At 47.9% G+C, this 18,528-nt stretch overlaps 1 protein-coding gene across 1 annotated transcript in view; it reads right to left on the reverse strand.

Annotated features, from left to right (window-relative positions):
* The window catches only part of LOXL2 (lysyl oxidase like 2), a 100,643-nt gene extending 83,791 nt beyond the window's left edge, over positions 1–16,852 (reverse strand). The window contains exon 1 of the mRNA XM_038747465.1: positions 16,708–16,852. The gene's annotated coding sequence lies outside the window, so the exon portion shown is untranslated. The remainder of the gene's footprint in view (positions 1–16,707) is intronic.
* Between the last annotated feature and the right edge of the window lie 1,676 nt (positions 16,853–18,528).

An 18,528-nucleotide genomic window follows, 5' to 3' on the forward strand; every position in this document is an offset into this window, starting at 1 on the left:
GGGGATTACAAGGTGATCAAGTTGCCCCACATGGGGCTCACAATCTCAATCCCCATTTCACAGATGAGGTAACTGAGGCTCAGAGAAATTAAGTGACTTGCCCAAGGTCACACAGCAGCCATGAGGCAGAGTCGGGATTCGAACCCATGACCTCTGACACCAAAGTCCGTGCTCTTTCCACTGAGCCACTCCGGATAGATATGCAGTAATCCCTGCATGCTCATCTTCATTATCATCTTGCCACTAAAATAAAGACTACTGTGCCAAGGAAAACCATTCATCAGCTGATGAAACCTATCAAATTATTTAACACATGTCATCTAGGTTATTTATTCCTGCAGCTTTGGCCTTAAAAAAGACTATTTTTGTATATTCTTTCTACTTAAGCAGTAATAGTGATGCTATTTTTGAGGTTTACTATGTAGCACACACTATATAAGAGCGGGGTTGTTTTTGTCTTGTGCCGTCGTGTCACCTCTGACCCATGGATGCATCTCTCTCAGAATGCCCCACCTCCATCTGTAATCGTCCTGATAGTGCATCCATAGAGTTTTCTTGGTAAAAATACAGAAGTGGTTTATCATTGCCTCCTTCTGACTGGAGTCTCTGCGCTTTACTCCTTCCCGTGCTGCTGCTGTAGCAGATGGCCTTCCACTCACTAGCCCCTGGCCAAGCTAGGAATGGAATGGATTTGCCTCTGCTTGACTCTCCCTCCCGTAGTCGAGATTTGGTAGAGTACTGGAAACTCTCCAGGTGCACCCTGAGCGAGGAAGAGCAAGATAATCAGGTCAGACACAGTCTGAGAGGGAACAGGTACCGAATCCCCATTTTACAGGTAAAGAAACTGAGGCACAGAGAAGTTAAGTCACTTGCCCAAGGTCACAGAGGAGGTGCTGGAGCTAGAATCCAGGCCCCCTGTCTCCCAGGCTCGTGTTCTCTCCAATCGGATGTGCTACTTCCGAAACAGAGCTTAGAAAAAGCAAACCCTTGAAAAATGGAGTTTGTTGTAGAAAAAATTTTGGCGCAATCCAGATTTCTGCACAGTCTGCAAAGAAAACACCTGTATTGTGTTTTACAGGTTGGTCACACTCACAAGAACTCATATAGGGCAAAAAGTCAGGGTCCGTACCTCAGTGAAAGCTATAGTCTTTAAACTAATGCAGAAACGGAGCTTTTAAACTCTTGATTTTGAAAGTAGATGCCATGCAGCATTTCAAGAAAATTTTCTTTCTGGGCTCTAGGTTATATACACATGTGAAATAGTCATTATAAGTTTTACTGAAAAGACAGCAGGCTTAACCCAATGCCCTCCCTCCGCATATCCGCCAAGCTAGCTCTCTTCCTCCCTTCAAAGCCCTACTGAGAGCTCACCTCCTTCAGGAGGCCTTCCCAGACTGAGCCCCCTCCTTCCTCTCCCCCTCCCTATCCCCCCACTCTTACCTCCTTCCCCTCTCCACAGCACCTGTATATATGTTTGTACAGATTAATTACTCTATTTTACTTGTACATATTTACTATTCTATTCATTTTATTTTGTTAATATGTTTTGTTTTATTGTCTGTCTCCCCCTTCTAGACTGTGAGCCCGTTGTTGGGTAGGGACCGTCTCTATATGTTGCCAACTTGTACTTCCCAAGTGCTTAGTACAGTGCTCTGCACACAGTAAGCGCTCAATAAATACGATTGAATGAATGAATGAATGTTGCTAAGCCCTCAGATAAAGCCTACAGAGCTTTATGGCTTGGCTTCCTTGGTTCATTCAATCATATTTATTGAGAGCTTACTGTGTGCAGAGCATTGTACTAAGCTCTTGGGAGAGGACAATACAATAAACAGGTGCAGTCCTTGCTTACAACGAGCCATAGGGAGGAAACCCTGGGGGAGTCCCACATTATTAGCACCAGTCAGCTAGCCAACCTGGTGTGGGCAGGGATTGTCTCTTTTTATTGCTGAATTGTACTTTCCAAGCACTTGGTACAGTGCTCTGCACACAGTAAGCGCTCAATAAATATGACCGAATGAATGAATGAGCCACGTACTCCAGAGTAAGACTGAAACTGTGATGCTCGCCAATCCCCTTCTGGACCAGACACCCCAAGAGCCTGCAGTGCAAAGAGCTCGATTTTTCCTTAAATTTCAACACAAATAGCAGAGACAGGAGTTTCAGAGATCATTCAGCAGTGCAGACAGGGCTCACCACAGACAGCGTCCTATGTCAGTCAAACAATCAAGTGAATTTATTGAGCTACTTTACTCTGTGCAGACTACTGTACTAAGTGCTTGGGAGAGAAGCAGTGTGGCCTACCGGACAGAGCACAGGGCTGGAAGACAGAGGACCTGGGTTCTAATCCCCGCTCTGCCAGTGGTCTGCTAGGTGACCTTGGGCTAGTCACTTCACTTCTCTGGGCCTCAGCTACCTCATCTGTAAAATGGGGATCAAGACGGTGAGCCCCACTGAAGGACATGAACTGTGTCCAACCTGATTAGGTTGTATCCATCCCATAGCTTAGTACAGTGCCTGGAACATAGCGCTAACAAATACCATTAAAAACATTAAAAAAACCCAAAACAAAAAAATCAGCATAATTGATAGACATGATCTGTCCTCAAGGTGCTTATAATCTAGCAGGGAGGCAGACACAAAAGCAAATTAAAGATGAGAAAATAATTTATACTCGGTTGTTTTCCATTCCTATATTTTAATATGTGTCCTTGCGAGCAACCGTTGTGTCTGCTGTGTCTGTTGTACTCTCCCAAGCACTAAGTACAATATTCTGCACCATATAAGGGCTAAGAAATAGCACTGATGGTACAGCACTGAAGTGCTTAAGGAGCACTAAAGTGCACATGTGGGAGATATTGGACACAAATTAACTAGGAGAGCTCTCCTGGAGGAGATATTTCAAGATGGGAAGAGCTGTGGTCTGCCTAGACTGTAAATTCCTTATGGGCAGAGAATGTGCCTACCAATTATGTTCTATTTTACTCTCCTAAGTGCTTAGTACAGTGCTCTACATACAGTAAGTGCTTAACGAGTACCATTAATTGATTGTCAGGTCTGGAGTGCCATCACTCGGTCCTGCTCTTTGGGTCCTGTCCCTCCAGAAGTCCTGCAGTTCCACCCAGAATGAAAAGTTGGAAACTAAAGAGGCAAGAGCAGACATGTAGACATGTTTTTCAGGCCAAGGCTCAGGGGTCCCCTTAGGTCGGGAAATGACCTACTCATCTACAAGGCTCTCCAACTCTCAGAGTTTTGACTATCCAAGAGGGTTCTGCCTTCCAAAAACAAGGCATCACGTAGAAAACAGAACAAACAAAAAAAAAGAAATGCATCAGAAATAGCATCCCAACCTGAGCAAACACTCTTTTCTGGGTGCCATGAGACACCTGGAGTCCACTTGAATTCCTTCCCATTAAAAGAACTCCCTACTTGATGTCTATGCCCTGATCTCTCCCTTTAGCCTAGAGCAGCAAGGGGAGCCAGGGCAGGGGGACAATCAAAATTCAGACCGTCACTGATTGGGATTTCTGAGCAATGGGGGACTGGTGAATAGCCCTCATTCACCGGCCCCAAGAATGTACCGTGGTAACTTTACATGCTGTGGTTTGGTCGCCACTCCTGGCTCCCTCCAGAACACATTCCTCAGGTAGAAGAATGCACCCTCTGGTGAGCGGGAATGCGCGGAGAATGGGGCTTCCAGCGCCGTGATGTAGCATGCGTTTCAAAGGCGCTCTTCATAGCCCCAGACAAGAAAGGGGACTTTGACACCTAGGCAGCACTAAGAACTCGCCCACCAGGCACAAAGCCAAATAATTCATCCTCTCCCTAAACTATTCCTGGCCCGCACAGGGGGCGGGGAGCAAGGCCGAAAGACGGACAGGCCGAACAGAAGTTTTTCAGCTGGCAGAATGAGGGCTTTGTGGACTGGAATCTGTTGGGATTGATCGCCAGGCTCCACAATCTGCCCCTGGCTCTGGAGGGGGAAAAAAAAAAATCTCACTCTCCTGAACCCGTTTCCTGGCAGGGATGACCTAGGAGGTGGGCTTGGGTTATTATTGCACTGGTTGTTCATGTTAAAGCCTGCCAACTAGCTCAGTAGGTCTCTGGGCATCCAGCCCTAATCTTAATTCTCGTTCTCTCTCTCTCTTATTTAATCACCTAATAAAAAAACCTATTCAGAACAGGAGATAACATGCACTCTATTATTTCCAGTGGGAACCAAGCCAAAATGCCAAGAATCAGAAAGCTGAAGACCTCTCATTCTCTTTCCTCTACCCATCTGCCACGTTCTGTACTCTGTCAGAGACAAATATGGCAATATCTTGACACATGTGGCTTTGGGTGTGCATTTTCACTCTGAAAGCTGAAGATCTCTCATTCTCTTTCCTCTACCCATCTGCCACGTTCTGTAGTCTGAGTCAGAGACAAATATGGCAATATCTTGACACGTGTGGCTTTGGGGGTGCATTTTCACTCTTTCACTGTGATGCCGGGCATCACCTGTTTTGCAGCGCTCAACCCAAGCAAGCCACAAGACTGTGGACAGCAGGGTATTTAACAAGATGAAGTTCTTGACATTTCCAGGATCTGTACCTAATAGAATCTAAAATCTCCTTCTACCACTAAGGCCTCACAACTCAAGTTCTTCCCCCAAACCATGTCATTCCCCTCAACTGCCCTTAGTACTTATGCAGAGATTAGTGAATTGAGTTATTCGGTCATTTTCCCCATACTCATGTTTTCACCAGTTACACCCCTATTTTCCCTCCGGCTCCTCCTGTATGTACAAAATTTGGTCTGCTATAAATTCCTCGAGGGCGAAGATCGTGTCTTACTTTCATTATAATCACTATAGCGTCCACCTGGGTCAGTATTCGACACACAGCAATCGGTCAATATAAACTGCAGAATGAACAAATGAGGTGCTGGATGAATAGAAACTGGGGCTCGCAGACTCCAGTGACAACAGGGAGCAGTAAGGACGCACGATGATAGGCATCCGATCTTATTTTCTCATAAGATTTGTATACTTGTAGTTCATGGCCCAGTTTGTGACTGTCACCCTAACAAATAAGCATTAATTTGTCATAGAAAGCAGAGACTTAATAGTAACAGGAGTAATCATCCTTCCAACAAACACACCGCACTTCTCCATGGAAACTAGTTCCTGCTACCAGTGGTTCGGCTTATTGGGAAGTAAGGCATGAATAAGATATTCATCGGTCTGAGTTTAGTGAAGCTTACATGGGTCTTGGCAATCAGGACCACCACCATCACCACAAAATGATGTCAGTGGAACTATGATAAAGTCTCTCCAGCTCAGGACTGCAGTAAAGCAAGGCTTAACAGGAAATCCAGGTACTTGTAATGAGTTGAATAACCACTGCATGTGTTGATTCCACCCTCAGCATGGCAAAGGGCTTCTTTCAGGGCTATGAAATTGGCAAGGGAGGACACTGATGGAAGTGGGGCATTGAAATGTTCGGGTGCCAGGGTCAGATGGAAAATCATTTCTTTAGGGGCCTCAAAAGGCTGAGGAAACCTTGGAGGGCTTCAAGAAGAAGCATGGCCTAATGGAAAGAGCACAGGCTTGGGAGTCACAGGACCTGGTTTCTAATCCCAACTCTTGCATTTGCCTGCTGCGTGACCTTGGGCAAGTCACTTCATTTCTCTATTCCTCAGTTTCCTCATCTGTAAAATGGTGATTCAACACCTTTTCTCCCTCCTTCTTAGACTATGAGTCCCATTTGGGTCAGGGATTGTGTCTGATCTTATTCTCCTGCATCTACCCCAGCATTTAGTACGGTGCTTGACACATAGTAAGCACATAAAAATATCAAAATTGCATTATTATTACTACTATTAAGGCCAAGCTGGATACTGCCATACCTCCAGAAGGCCAGTACCTTCCATCCACCCTCATTTAGGTTTGGCCCAAGCTTTCAGGACAGGGACCAGCCAGAACTGGTGGCACCTGTGGCACAATCTGCCTTGTAGAGGCAGTGGCAATGTCAGTGCCAAGGAGAGGAAACAAGGTGTTGATGGGAACAGTGATGTACACCCTCATGCACTTCCTCTTCTTCCTGGTGCTACTTCCCTCCTAGCCTCTTACAGGAGAGGGACAGCAAGAGGAACTAAAAAGGACAAGGACAAACAGAAGTGGGTAGCTAGGCCTTCTGCCACCCGTGGAACCTCCTATCTCCTCATAAACTCCCAAAATCCCATAATATTAGTGAACAAGCTACTGCCACTCTCTCTGGCCTTAGTCCCCTGTGCCTCTTGGTCCTAGGAGAGCTCTTCCCGCTTTGCTTAGGCAGAGGACTTCACCTGTCAGAAGAATGGAATTCACTGCCTCCTCGTGGGATTGAGCAAGTACAAGCTAGGCTGCCTTGGATGGGCTGGAATTCTGCAGTTTCTGAACAAGGAAGTGTGTGTAACTGGAGTGTAACGGGAGGAAGGAACAGTGGAAATCACACTCTGTCCTGCTGCTACTGAAGGAAGAAAAAACAGCCAGTGCATTATGAGGAAAATATGGTGTGGTCTAAGTATTAGGACACCAGACTCAACTTTCCAGGCCCATGAGGGAGTTGGGGAAGGGAGGGGCAACAGGATACAAAAATGAAATACATTCGGTGATTCAAAAATCTTCATTTTAGTTTCAACTTTCTCCAGCAGACCTTCCTCTTTTATAGCTGCTAATGAGGTGTCGAATTGGCCAACGTGAATTCCAACTCCATCCTCTGGAAGAAAGCTACTAATGCTGATGGTGTTTGTTATGCTCTTACTATGTGCTAAGCACTGTTCTAAGCGGTGGGGTAGATACAAGGTAATCGGGTTGTCCCACGTGGGGCTCACAGTCTTAGTCTCCATTTTACAGATTAGGTAACTGAGGTACAGAGAAGTGAAGTGACTTGCCTAAGGTCACACGGCTGACAAGTGGCGGAGCTGGGTTTAGAACCCACGCCCTCTCCCAAGCCCGTGCTCTTGCCACTAAGCAACGCTGCTATTCCATAGTGAAAAGTACTAGGCTCCATAGTGAAAAGTCTGGTGGATCAAAGCTTTAGGGAGAGGGAGAATCAAAAGATCTGGATGATCACAAATTTGCTAATCATTTCTGTCTGAGTAACCTAGAACCACGAAACAGCCCAAATCACCACTTGCATTTTCCCCAGGGGAAAAACTGATGCTGTTGGAGTGGGGTCAGGTCCAGAGGAGCAGGAATTTTAATGATAATTTTAGCAGTTTAAGTTTCAGGACTTCCCACATGAAAATCACTTAAAAACATGACATGCAGATCCTTTCTCCCAGGATGCCATTGTCCTAAGTGTCTGAGAAGTAGAGCTTCTGTTAGCTAGGTGCTTATTAGTGAATTATAATATTCATTAGTTATTAATTTAGTAATAGCTTCCCATGTGTTAGCACTGAATTAAGCAGTGGGATGCACGATAATTAGATATGTCCTGTCCCACAAGGGACTTCAATCTACAGGGTAGGGCAAGCAGGTATCTTAGCCCTATTTTGCAAATGAGGAAACAGACACAGAAAGGTTTTAAGTGATTTGCCTAAGACATCTAGCAGACCAGTGGCAGAGCTGGGACTAAACCCAAGGTCTCTTGACCATCAGTCCTACAGACTTCCTACTACGGTATAGGGGAACAATTTGATATTTTTTCTTCTAAGATCTTTTGCTACATTTACTGAGGAATTGAAACCATCCAGAAAGAGGGCAGGCCTGCAAAAACAATTGATTCCTCATTAATTAAAATGAATACAAATGTTCACCTCTGGGAAAACGAACAGGAAATGTGATCAAATATGCAAGTGTTCCTAACTGGTTGCAATGAATGATCTCTTCTTCAACTTTCCCATCCTTCCCAGCAGTAACTCCAGAGAATATCTCCTGCCTCCTTTCAAATGCCACATGCGCATCAGACACCATTCCTTCGCACCTTATAAAAATTCTCTCCCCTTCCCTCCTTCCCTCCCCAACAGACATCTTTAACTGTTCACTCTCGGATGGTTTCTTTCCTATTGCCTTCAAACATACCCATGTCTCCCCCATCCTAAAAAAACCCTCCCTTGACCCCACAGCTCCCTCCAGTTATCTCCCCATCTCCCTCTTACCACTCCTCTCCAAACTCCTTGAGCGAGTCATCTACATCCGCTGTCTCAAATTCCTCTCCTCCAATTATCTCCTGGACCCCCTCCAAATCTGGCTTCCGTCCCCTTCACTCCATTGAAACCACCCTCTCAAAGGTCACCAATGATCTCTTTCTTGCCAAATCCAATGGCTCCTACTCCATCTTAATCCTTGACCTCATCTGCCTTTGACACTGTGAACCACACCCTTCTCCAGGAAACGTTATTCAACCTTGACTTCACTGACTCTATCCTCTCCTGGTTCTCTTCTTTTCTCTCTGGCCATTAATTCTCAGTCTCCTTCATGGGCTCCTCCTCTGCCTCCCACCCTCTAATTGTGGGGTCCCTCGAGGTTCAGTTCTCAGTCCCCTTCTATTCTCCATCTTCACTTATTTCCTTGGAGAACTCAGTCACTCCCATGGCTTCAACTACCATCTCTATGCAGATAATACCCAAATCTACATCTCCTCCCCAATCTTTCTCCCTTTCTCTAGGCTTGCATCTCAATCAATCAATCAATCATATTTATTGAGCGCTTACTATGTGCAGAGCACTGTACTAAGCGCTTGGGAAGTACAAATTGGCAACACATAGAGACAGTCCCTACCCAACAGTGGGCTCACAGTCTAGAAGACTGTGAGCCCACTCCTCCTGCTCTCAAGATATCTCTCCTTGGATGTCCTCCCGTCACCTCAAACTTAACATGTCCAAAACACATCTTATCTTCCCACCCAAAACCTGCTCTCTCCCAGACTTTCCCATCACTGTAGACAGCGTCACCATCCTTCCCCTCTCACAAGCCCATAACCTTGGCGTTATCCTTGAATCCTCTCTCTTATTCAATCCATGTGTTCAATCAGTCACCAAATCCTGTTGGTCTTACCTTCACAATGTCGCTAAAATTTGCCCTTTCCTCTCCATCCAAACTGCTACCACATTAATACAATCGCTCACCCTATCCCACTTAGGTTACTGCATCAGCCTCCTTGCTGACCTCCCAACCTCCTGCCTCTCCCCACTCCAGTCCATACTTCACTCCCCTGCCCAGATCATCTTTCTACAGAAACGTTCAGGACACGTCATCCCCCTGCTCAGAAACCTCCAGTGATTGCCTATCAAACAAAAACTCCTCACCATTGGCTTTAAAGCACTTCATCACCTTGTCCCCTCCTACATCACCTCGCTTCTCTCCTTCTACAATCCAGCCCGCACACTTTGCTCCTCTGGTGTTAAGCTTCTCACTGTACCGACCCTGACCCAAGTCCAACCTCTGGCCCGGAATGCCCTCCCTCCTCAAATCAGCCAGACAATTACTGTCCCTGCCTTCAAAGCCTTACTAAAGGCACATCTCTTCCAAGAGGCCTTCCCAGACTAAGCCCCACTTTTCCTCATCTCCCACTCCCTTCTGGGGCACCCTGACTTGCTCCCTTTGCTCTTCCCCTTCTCCCCTCCCTGTAGCATTTATGTATATATCTGTAATACAGGTATGTATATATCTGTAATTTGTATCAATTTATATTGATATCTATTTGTATTGATGCCTGTCTTCCCCCCTCTAGACTGTGAGCTCACTGTGGGCAGGGATGGTCACACCTTATTACTGTACTGAACTTTCCCAAGTGCTTAGTACAGTGTTCTTCTCACAGTAAGTGCTTCAATAAATACCAATCATTGATCAGTTGACTGAGTGGGAGAGCCTACAGCAGTTTTCTGGGACTGCCTGCTGCATTCTGAAATGAGAGTCTCATCTTTGTGCATGTAGGAGTGAAGGCCACATGATTACTTTTTTAAAAAATGGTATTTGTTAAGCGCTTACTATGTGCCAGGCACTGTACTAACTGCTGGAGTAGATATAAGCAAATGAAGTTGGACCCAGTCCATGTTCCAAATGGGTCTCACAGTCTTAATCCCTACTTCACAGATGAGGTCACTGAGGCATGGAGAAGTTAAGTGTTTTGCCCAAGGTCACAGAGCAAAGTGATGGAGCCAGGATTGGAACCCAGGGCCTTCAGACTTCCAGGCCTGTGCTCTATCCACTAGGCCACACTGCTTCTCATCTGAGCAAGATGAGCAACCTATGAGGGGTTGCAAGAGTGGCCATTACCAGAGCATTAAGATGGGTGGTGTTATTATTGTTTGCTCTGGTATATAAAGGTAAGAATAGCTATTTTTAATAATAATAATGGCATTTATTAAGCACTTACTATGTGCAAAGCACTGTTCTAAGTGCTGGGGAGGTTACAAGGTGATCAGGTTGTCCCACGGGGGGCTCACAGTCGTCATCCCCATTTTACAGATGAGGTAACTGAGGCACAGAGAAGTGAAGTGACTTGCCCAAAGTCCCACAGCTGACAATTGGTGGAGCTGGGATTTGAACCCATGACCTCTGACTCCAAAGCCCATGCTCTTTCCCCTGAGCCACGCTGCTTCTTCACTTACATGATCCCCTTTCTCCATAAAATTCGGAGTGCTACAGGAATTTACTTTCAGTCATCCTTGCAATATGCCTTGGAGTTGAGGAATAGGATTATTTTCCCCATTGAACAGAAGTGAAAATTGAGGCACAGAGGGGAGAAGTGGTTTGTTCAGTGTTTAACAGTGAACTTTTAATCACCACAGTCAGGGGACAAGAGTCCAAGCTCCCATTCCAGTAAGCAGACTCACTTTGCTCTAAAGTGTGGTTGACATCAGATTTGTCTCCAAATCCAAATGACCAGACCAATCAAAATGCTAAATAATGGGCCAGCATTTTTAGCCACTTTTTTCATGATTCCTATAGGCAGTGCTAAAACTTCCAACTTCATTAACTCAGAGTGGGAATTTCTCAGAGAAACCACCCGCCCACAGCCTTCCTCCAGTGGAATTTTTTTAGAGGAATGGGAATTTGACCGTTAGGTCGTCCCAAGCCACAACAGCTGATGCTTCTCTAGCAAAGGCCTCGCCTCTGGATCCAAGGTCTGGTCACCCCGGGGTCATACAGCAGTCCTGGAAGGAGGAAGGAGATGGGCCGGGAAGAGCTGTAGTTCAGCCAGAGAAGAACTGAATTAGAGGGTTTTCTCCATCTGCGTTGGTGACTCACCAAATGGCTGAGCTTATCCCCCAAGAGAGATTAGGTGGGGACATGTGCTCTGTATATGGGTTTCAGAGAGTCTGAGCTCTGTTTTCGATGGAAGAGCCAAAAGGGCACTGTTTGGGTATGGTGGTTTCAATTTGGGCATATCCCTCTACCCACTGCTTCCCTGCAACAGTTGGGTCCTAGTAGAAAGGGCATTCCCTGGGAATCAGAAGACCTAGGTTTGAGTCTGAGCTCTACCGCTGGCCTACCTTGGGCACGTCACCTGTGAGCTTCAGTAAGCTGATGGACTGTCCAATCTCATAACCTCGTATCTACTCCAGCATGTAACGCAGAGAAACTGCTTAATAAGTGCCATAATTATTCAGAAAAACTCGGGCCCAATTTGTTGGTTCCACTTTTGAGACAGCCTACATCTCTGTGTTATTCAAGCCCTTCAAAGCTGAGAGTATTTCTTTTTTATTTAAAGACATGTGATCTTGTGGAAAGAGCACAAAACATGGAGATGCGAGTTCTAATCCCATTACTTTCACCTTGGGTAAGTTATTCAAACTTTCTTAGCCTTAGCTAGCTACCTTTTCTGAAAAATTAGGATAATAATTCCAACCTTGCCCTACCTCACAGGCATATTGTAAGGATAAAATGAGGTAACGATGTGAAAGTACTTCTGAGAAATAAAGTCTCTCTACAGTTCAAGGTGGCAACGCTATTACAAAGCTCCAGGCTTTCTGTAAGGTTGGAACCATTGTTACCTGCAGGGAAGTGTAGAGCTGGAAACCGGAACCCCACGGGGGTGACCTGCTTTTACTGAAGGTGTTTGTCACCCAGAGAGTCACTCCCTCAGTTGGGAACTGAATAGGAAAACTGGCCTCACCTCTCCCTTTCAGGAAGCTCAATATCTGAACAAAACCAGATGGCCTAAGTACCTGCCCTGTGGATACAGAAGTTGCCAAATAGAGAAAATGGACTAGAACTCACCAGGCAGATTATTAAAGGCAGAATTTTCCCCCTGAGTTCTAAATGTCCTTAGTGCTTCTCCACACACACACCCAGGGCCCCCAGTGACTCCCCCGGGCCCTGGAACATATCAGGCCCCCACAAGGAGCTGTTTGTGTCCTCAGGGAGAAAACCATTGCCACTGTTCAGCGTTTCCTTCTGCCACTGTTCAGCTTTTCCGTCTTCGGTGTTGGCAAGAACCGAAACAGCTTTGGTTCGGACCTTTAACAGGATTTACCATGCATGCTTTCTGTGTATAGTAATGCAGGGCAGGACCAGCTTTTTACAGTGAGATAAACTTCAGTAGAGGGGCAGCTGGGTGCCTTCTGACCCTTCCAAAATGGCCATCACTTGGGACATTCAAAGTGGTGTCCGTACTAGACTTTATCAAGATAACCACCGTCCCCACACAGATTCATCATCCCCACCCCAACCCTGTTGCTTGCACAGGTCCTCTATTTCTTCCCTCAGAAATAAAGGATTGTGTTTAAAAGGTTTGACTTTTTGTTTATTTAAGCACTGGGAAGGTTTTGCCTCCCTACATCACCCTCCCTTCCTACTTCCACAGAGGCAGTAGGAAGACACTCAATTAAGGGGGAGCAAAGTGTCCCTTCATCCAGTGCTGGGCTGTTGGGAAGCTAGGATGGGGTCTGGGTTCAGATCTCTCAGTTCCTGAGTAGGTGGGGTCCTACCACTCACCTCCTTACCTCAGAGAAGGTGGAGGTCCAAGGTTAGCTTTCCCTGCCCAGGGGAGGTGGCTGGCTGGCCCTAGGTCAGCTCTCCCCTATCAGTCAATCAACTGTATTTATTGAGCACTTGCTGCATGCAGGGCACTAAACTAAGCACTCAGGAGAGTACAATATAACAATATAACAGACACATTCCCTTCCCACAGTGTGCTTACAGTCTAGAGGGGGAGACAGGCATGAATATAAATAAAAACATTACAGATATGTACATAAGTGTAGCGGGGCTGGTAAGCATGATGAATAAAGGGAGCAAATCAGGGCGATGCAGAAGGGAGTGGAAGAAAACGAAATGAGGGCTTAGTCAGGGAAGGTCTTTGAAGAGATGTGCCTTCAATAAGGCTTTGAAGGTGAGCAGAATAATTGTCTGTTGGATATGAAGAGGGAGGACATTCCAGGCCAGAGGCAGGATATGGGCGAGAGGTTGGAGGTGCGATAGATGAGATTGAGGTACAGTGAGTAGGTTAGCATTAGAGTAGTGAAGTGTGCAGGCTGGGTTGTAGTAGGAGAATAGTGAGGTGAGGTCGGAAGGGGAAACAGGGGTTCCTGGTGAACACAGCTCAGTGCCTAACAAACTTAGACTCCCTTCTCCTCCTGGCTCAGAGGCAGCTGAGCAAGCATCCAAGAGGAGAGAGAATGTAAGCTCGATGTGGGCAGGGAACTCCTCTAATGCCAACCTTCTCACTGTACCTCAATCGTGTATATCTTGCCACCGACCTCTCACCCACGTCCATTCTCTGGCCTCAAACCACCTCCCTCCTCATATCCAACTGACAATGACCCTCCCCGCTTCAAAGCCTTACTGAGGGTATATCTATATCAAGAGGAAGTCCTCCTTTCATCTTCACCCACTCCCTTCTGCATTGCCCTGACTTGCTCCCTTTATTCATCCCCTCTCCCAGCCCCTCAGCACTTATGTATATATCTGTAATTTATTTTTTTATGTAAACGTCTGTCTCCCCCTCTAGACTGTGAAGCTTGCTGTGGGCAGGGAATGTGTCTATTAATTGCTGGATTGTACTCTCCAGAGTGGTTAGTACAGTGTCATGCACACAGTAAACACTCAATAAATATGACTGAATAATTCTATTACGTTGTTTTTATTGTACTCTCTTAAGCACTTAGTACAATGCTCTGCACACAGTAAGTGTTCAATAAATACGACCGATCGACTGATAAGCCATCTGAAGCTGGCCCTGGGAGAGGTCAGGGTGGAGAGGCTGGGAGTCGGGAAAGGCCAGGGTAGAGGTGACAGAGGTTAGAGAGGCTGGGATGGAGGAGCCAGGATGGGATAGGCTGGAGTGGAGGGACACGAGACAGGCAAGAAGAAAGCCTCACACGGGGCGGGCTGGGGAAGCCAAGACCAGGGGGAGCCAGGGGGGAGGGAATGGTGGGCCTACTGGCTCTGGCTCGCTGCATGGGTTCCCACTTCAGGGAGGAAGGGAAGGAGGAAAGTGTTAGGACCCCATTCAGTCTCCAGCCCAAGGAGCGCAGCCCAGAGCCCATGTCCCCCAGACTCTGCTCTTGGGCCCTGGGGGGGTAGGGTCGGGGAAAGGTGGTCTGGGGAGGGGCCGGTGCACAGCGGGAATGAAGGGAAGAAGTGGAGAGCAGTGGGCTGCAGGCTGCGGGGAGATGGGCAGAGGAGAGCGGTGAGGGAGGAGGGGACAGGGCAGACCCGGGAGTGACGGGGCCAAAGGAGGGAGTCGCTGCTTTGGAAAGGAACCGGCAGATTCTGCCATGAGTACAGCTTGCTCCGTGGCCTCAGCAGGAAAGGAACAGTGCTAGGATTAGTGGGGGTTGACCGTGCCTGGAAATTGCCTCAGTGCGGCCAAACACAACATGATTTAATGCTGTCATATGGCATGACACATGACATTGTCGCACTGTATCCTGTGTGCATCGTGACATCCCTTGTCACGTGTCCTTTGGGCGGCAGCACTTTGCACTCCAACCTCAATCAATCGTATTTATTGAGAGCTTACTGAGTGCAAGGCACTGTACTAAGCGTTTGGGAGAGTACAATACAACAGAGGATGTAGGCAAGTTCCCTGCCCACAGCGAGTTTACAGTCTAGAGGGAGTTTACAGTCTCATGGAGCACGAGGAACTGAAGTTGGCCCTGATGCTGAGTGGCCACATGAGATCACAGAAAGTGGGGAGTGCTCAATTAATCAGAGGTATTTATTTAGTGCTTACTGTGTGTGGAACACTGTACTACGTACTAGGGGGAGTACAATAAACAGAATTAGTCAACATCATCCCTGCTTACAAGGAGCTTACACTTTCTCACGTTGGAATTGCCTTTCCCCATAGCTCTCTCCCAAGATCCCAGACTGGGAGTTAGCTCAGGGGATGGAGAGAAAGGTTGCACCAGGAATCATGCATATGGATAATGCACTGCATCCAATGCACCGCGTATCATGAGATACGGACCGTGCATTATATCCATGTACCAGACATCATGATATATGGATTATGCATCATATCCCATGCACATGCACCAGTAATAATAATAATAATGATATTTGTTAAGCACTTACTATTTGCCAAGCACTGTTCTAAGCGCTGGAGGGGATACAAGGTAATCAGGTTGTCCCACATTGGGCTCACAGTCTTAATCCCCATTTTAAAGATGAGATAACTGAGGCCCAGAGAAGTTAAGTGACTTGCCCAAAGTCACACAGCTAAGTGGTGGAGTCGGGATTAGAACCCCTGACCTCCGGCTCCCAAGCCCGGGCTCTTTCCACTGAGCCATGCTGCATTCATCAGGCCATAGTTTCCCCTGCACGGAAACTTGAAACCGAGTTTGGAATGTGCACGTGCAAACAGCCACACACACAGACACACGCACCTAGATATGTGACAGAAGGGCCAAGGCTTCAGAAACGGATATTGAGGTGGCATTTTTGTTTTGTTGGATAAACCTCTCTTTCCTCTTCCTCTGCCCTAGCCACGTTCCCTGGCACCGCTTACAGCAACTCCTGCTGGAGAAAGAGAAACCGGCCCCATCGCTCAGCCTGCACAGGGGAGCTCGGCACGGAATGACTTCATCCTGGCGGCAGCAGCAGTCCAGACTGAGAGGAGGCACCACTGGGGTCCCTTTCCCAGCTGCAAGCCGGGAAGATCCCGCACTTCCTTTCCCCAAAGGCTCCAGGGACGGAGGCACAAAGGCAAAGCCCAGCGACATCCGCATTGCCCGGCTGCAGTTGAACTCGGGTCCCACAGCCCCCGAGCCGCCCCAGCCCTTAAGCTCGGTGGAACGGAACAACGAACCGGCAGGAAACATTCCCGTTAACGAACCGGCAGGAAACATTCCCGGCCCAAGTCCATCTGGTCGCCCAGCCGGTAATCCTGCAGACCCACCCCAAGAGCAAGAGTCCAGAGTCAGGCTACTGACATCACGCCAGAGCTACCCCAACTCACAGATCGTTAGCCACAAGCCCTGCCATTTCCCCTGGCTTCCCACCAGCTCGGGCCCCTAAAGTGAGGCTCCCAGGGAGGTCTAGAACAGAGTCCTGAATCAGAACTTCCACCTCTCCAGCAAAAAGGCTTTCTGAGAGTCTTTCCCCTCAGAGATGGCCTAAACAGCAGACTTTTTTCACCTCTCAGCCCCATCACCAACTCCCCCAGATGCAGGCACCAACAAGCTGTGAGGGGGAAGAGGGAGGGGAGCTGGTAGGTGAGAGCCTCGAATCCAAGGTGGAGGTCAACACGGGGCCTTGTTGGGGCTGAAACAGAGCCCCAGAGCACTTACTTTGCAGCGAGTAACAGGCAGGGTGTCCTTTTGTCGGTTGACGTCCCCTTTCCCTGCCTCCCTCTTTTCTGCACTTTTTTTCCAAGCTCCAGATCCTGTCCCAAGCAGAGGGTGCAGTGAGCTCTTCTTGGAAGTTGTGAAGTGTGTGGAGAGCTCGGAGGCAACCGGCAGGAATTCCTCTGCTCCTTTTTTTCCCTGGTACTTTTGACTTGAGCCTCTCCGGCAAACCCCTCCCAGAACCCACCCCCTTTCCCAGCCAGCCACACCAGGGAAGTTCCCTATATCCCAGCCTTTTGTTGTAATTCGAGAGCAGTCACTCCAGCAGCCAAAGCTGCTTAGTGGGCTCTGCTGGGGAAAGAGGCTACCGGGCCTCAGAATCCAAATCACCGGGATTCTCCCAGCCCCAGGGCTCCCTATTTGCCTAAAGTTAGATTCCTGGCTGGCCTTATCCTACCAGCCCCACCATCCACCCTCTCCTTCGGAGACCATCCGGTGCAAAGCCTATCTCTTTTTTATGTGGAGGAATTGGATCCAGTTGTCCAGAAATCACACATAAAAAGTCTTTCCATCTACAGCCACCATAAGGAGCGATAAGGGAAAAGATTAGCACAAAGGGAGAGATGAGGAGCCTGGATATCCCCAGAGGCAAGGATTTCGGAGCCCAACTCCCCATCCCCTCCCCTCAGCCAGCCCATCCCCTGGCCCAGTTACTCTCTTTGTGACGCTTTTGATTCTTGGATGTGTTATTAGTCTAGTGGGAAGAGCTAGGATCAGTTGGAAGGCCAATACACCGGGTTTTACCAGAAGTGAAAGAGGAAACTTCAGTCAGTGGGACCACCCGAAAATACCCACTCTGTGGCCGTGGATCTCAAGCTTCTCAGTCTCTGAGGACCACTCTGGAAGGGCAAAAGTCCTCATGAACTTCCTCAAGCCCCGGAGACTTCCATCTCCCAGGGAAGGTCCCCAACCCTTCCAACAATTCCTCAGCTGCCTCCATCCACTGTCAGGGCCCATTCGGAAAATGCGGTCAACCACGCTTTGCAGGGTGTGTGCACTCAGAGAAGGGACGGCGTTCGGGGGAGGAATGTGGGGCGCAGAGAAGGACATCCCTTCCTGAAGGGGAACGTCTTCGGGACTGCTGGCAGCAGGGTGGCTGTGGACCACCTGGGCTACGGTTTGAGAAACTTGTTCTAGGGAATTCAACTTTCTCCTAATAGCAAGTTGGCAGTCTATGTCATTATGCATTTCTGTTGCCCCCAACTGTTTAAAATCAGAACTGTAATAAGAAAAGGACTAAAAAAAGGGAGACCCCTGATTGAGAAAGTCTTAATCTCGGTCGATCAAAATCAATCGTATTTATTGAGTTCTTACCGCGTGCAGAGCTCTGTACTAGGCACTTGGGAGGGACCCGGGCACCCGGGGCAGGGGCATGGGGAGAGGGTGGATGGCCAATTGGAGGCTATGGCCACGCGGAAGCTACGGCCGCGGAGTACAGACAGGCCCTGATCTCGAGGGGAGAGCAGCCGTGGCCTGGCCTGAGCTTGGGCAACGTGGACCCCTGGGCCTGGGGCCAACGGCCACGGGAAGTGGTGTGGTCCAAGCCCCCCCTGCCCCCCCCCCGTCCTCATCTCCACTGTGCCCGCTGTTGGGTAGGGACCGTCTCTATACGTTGCCAACTTGTACTTCCCAAGCGCTTAGTACAGTGTTCGGCACACAGTAAGCGCTCAATAAATACGATTGAATGAATGAATGAATGAATAAAGCAGAGTTGGCAGACACACTCCCTGTGCACGAGTAGATCCACTTATCAGCTATGTGACT

Source organism: Tachyglossus aculeatus, chromosome 5, assembly GCF_015852505.1.
Source record: "Tachyglossus aculeatus isolate mTacAcu1 chromosome 5, mTacAcu1.pri, whole genome shotgun sequence".
NCBI lineage: Eukaryota > Metazoa > Chordata > Mammalia > Monotremata > Tachyglossidae > Tachyglossus > Tachyglossus aculeatus.